A 2,975-nucleotide genomic window follows, 5' to 3' on the forward strand; every position below is an offset into this window, starting at 1 on the left:
TAGAAAGAACCCTAGAAATTCATTTGAGAGTTAGTGATTGTCATCCTTCAATCATCTACACATTTTTCTTAGGTTTCTTCACTCTAGTCCCTCTCAACTTCCATATCCTATGATTAGCCCAAACACAATCCACACACATTATGAGTGTAGAGAGATGTTTTGGAGCAATTAAGAAGCATTGGGTTTACACAACTACCTTCCTAGCGTTTTGGCTCTCTCAAAAAGATTCTCTCCGTACTCCCACTAGTACTCCCTCCCCCTCTGTTTTCCCCTAACCTGCTACCCGGCCACCACTTCCGGCCACCCCTTTCCCGTCTCTCTTCCCACTCCATTACACTGGCCCTGTTACCTCAATCACCACGAGAAGCCCCACATGAGGATGTTGTAGAAACATCTAATCTTAAAAGTCTCGACTTTTCTCTTCGTACCCACTAGTATTCCCTCCCCCTCTGTTTTTCCCCTAACTTGCTACCTAGCCACCACTTCCGGCCACCCCTTTCCCGTCTCTCTTCCCACCCCTTTACACTGGCTCTTATCTCAATCACCGAAAAGCCCCATTCTCACGCCACTAACCCAGCATGGAGGTCTCGGACCTCATTTCTCGCACTGAAAAAGTTTCATGCGAAGAAGCCAGAATAGAGCTCCCTCCAATCCAAGGCCCTGCTTTCTCTCCAAACCTCATACTCCTTGCAAAACTTATCACCAACAAAGACATAAGCCTTAACTATGTTAGAGATGTAGTCATGAAAGCTTGGAATCCAGTATACCCACTGGAGGTGAAATGTATGGATAGGGACATCTTTATGTTCTCTTTCAACCATGAAGTTGATGCTCATAGAGCGTATCACAGACGGCCGTGGTCGTGTAAGGGTGGCCACCTTATCCTCAAAACTTGGAACCCAGAAGTTACTTGGCAAGAAGTAGAGTTTTCCTCTTCAACATTTTGGGTCCAAGTTCATGGACTACCTGCGCTGTGGAATACTGAGGATAACTTGAGGAAGATAGGGTCGAAGATTGGAAAAGTAGTGGGGGGCGGGGGGGGTGGTGGTGGTGTGGGGAGAAGTGGGGTAGGCAAGAGATTGAAGACTTTGCACTTATGCAGAAAATTATTCAATCCTGTTTAACTTTAAAGATATAGAAAGTAATGATACAACTTTCTAATACATAAAATAGACTATTATCTCATTCTCAAATTCTCGAGTACCCTGAGTGGACAAGGCTGACCAAACCTTCACTGCCACCTCATGGCCATCAAGTATAGTGCCACGGTAAACAGACCCAAATCCTCCTTCACCTATCAATGTTTTGTACTTCTCGGTGATGGTCTCTATGTGCTCTAGGGTAAACGGCTCAATAGATATCAACTTTATACTCATATCATCTTTGCTGGGCAGGAAAATAACTACATCTGCATATTTTGGGAGAATTTGTTGAGATGAACACAATTGATGAAGCTAAATATACAGCTGAAATTGGCCTCAAGTAGTTATGTAATCATCTGATTGACACTATCTATTGTTCATACTATTGAGTGAATTATGAAAACATAGTAAAATAGCGGTTGGTGTGCACCACCAGGAAGACAATTTCCTTCCATATGGATTCATCATCTATATGGAGGGTATAATAAAATATACTGTTTTCTTGTCACCCCTTGGGGTTTAAATGATGTTTCTTAATTCTCATCTGTGCTGATGCCTTCATACTAAGAGGATAAGATTATATTTATGTATTTAGAGGATAAGATCTTCATTTGTACTTCAGATCTTCTTTCATGCTTTTATCAGTTTATGTATATTCTCCCAACTAGATTTCAGACATCAATGGATATTAATGGGTGGAGAATAGATTAGTGGACTTACTCTCAACCATTTGGCATCGTTTCCCATCAAATCTTCGTTGAGGCGTCATCATTCTTATATAAACACAAACCAAAATGATTCCGACCACAACAGTAAGTGGGAAGGATCCACATGCAACAGTGCCAATGAGAATTGCTGATATATTTTTTCCAGTATCACATTTTCCGTAGCTGAAAAATAGATTCCAAATTTCAGATTTCCCATTCTTCTACACATCCATTTTTTCATTTTATAGATAATAGAATTCATACGCTGTATTAAGTGTTGAGCTTTTGAATCTATGCCCTTTGTCTAACTGGGAATTCCATCCAAAAAAACTGGAGCAAGCACATAATTACTGAATCACTGGAAGTATGTTTCATAAACAGGAATCAGTTTAAAATTTAACAGACATATACTAGATTATATATGGCACAATAATACATTCAAAAGAAAACTTACAGGAATTTCAAATATGGCAGTGAGGTAAGTGATTCTGGAATCCGCCCCACAAGATCATTGTTGCTCATATCCCTGATAATTATTGTAAATCAATGAATGAGTGAAACATGATATTTCTGATGTGCAATACTTCAATTAAGGAAGTTACTGATGGTGCTGATTAGAACCTAAGTGAAGGAAGAAATGAAAAGAGATCTGTAGAACATCTAAAAAAATTGAGCTAGTAGTCTCAAAGTAAGAGTTCAAATCAAGGGCTAGCACATCCACATTGCACTCATTTTGGAAATGAAAAGTCAATTTTGACAGACCCTCAGGATATGAATCAGAGGAGTAACCACTATACTTTTAGATAATAAAGAAAGAGGATAACTGTCTAAATGTAATGATTGTATAGAGCAATAACATTTTTTGTCTGTCTGTAGACTTTGGCATATGTCAATGTGATATGATTTTGCTATCTATAAACTCTCTACTGGAAATTTTACTAGCACACTGGGTAATGTTGTCAGGCAAGTCTTAAATAGAAAACATATGGTACTTTCAAAGCATCAGTAGAATGGGTGCAGAATTATGATAACCAACACCCCACACAGAATCTAAAGTGACACACTCAATCCACTTATAATATTAATTTCTATAGCTTGCAGAGTAAGTAGAGCGCAACTCTATGAA

General features: G+C 39.1%; 1 long non-coding RNA gene across 1 annotated transcript; it reads right to left on the reverse strand.

The window, feature by feature from the left end:
- Positions 1 to 1,224: 1,224 nt before the first annotated feature.
- LOC111992080 (uncharacterized) lies at positions 1,225 to 2,581 on the reverse strand. The gene is made up of 3 exons (XR_010624710.1): positions 2,304 to 2,581; positions 2,114 to 2,207; positions 1,225 to 2,032 (listed from the first exon to the last, which is right to left on the reverse strand). It is a non-coding gene; the product is annotated as an uncharacterized LOC111992080 (long non-coding RNA).
- Between the last annotated feature and the right edge of the window lie 394 nt (positions 2,582 to 2,975).

The sequence above is a fragment of the Quercus suber genome, unplaced genomic scaffold (genome assembly GCF_002906115.3).
Source record: "Quercus suber isolate HL8 unplaced genomic scaffold, Cork oak 2.0 scaffold_473, whole genome shotgun sequence".
Taxonomy (NCBI): Eukaryota; Viridiplantae; Streptophyta; class Magnoliopsida; order Fagales; family Fagaceae; genus Quercus; species Quercus suber.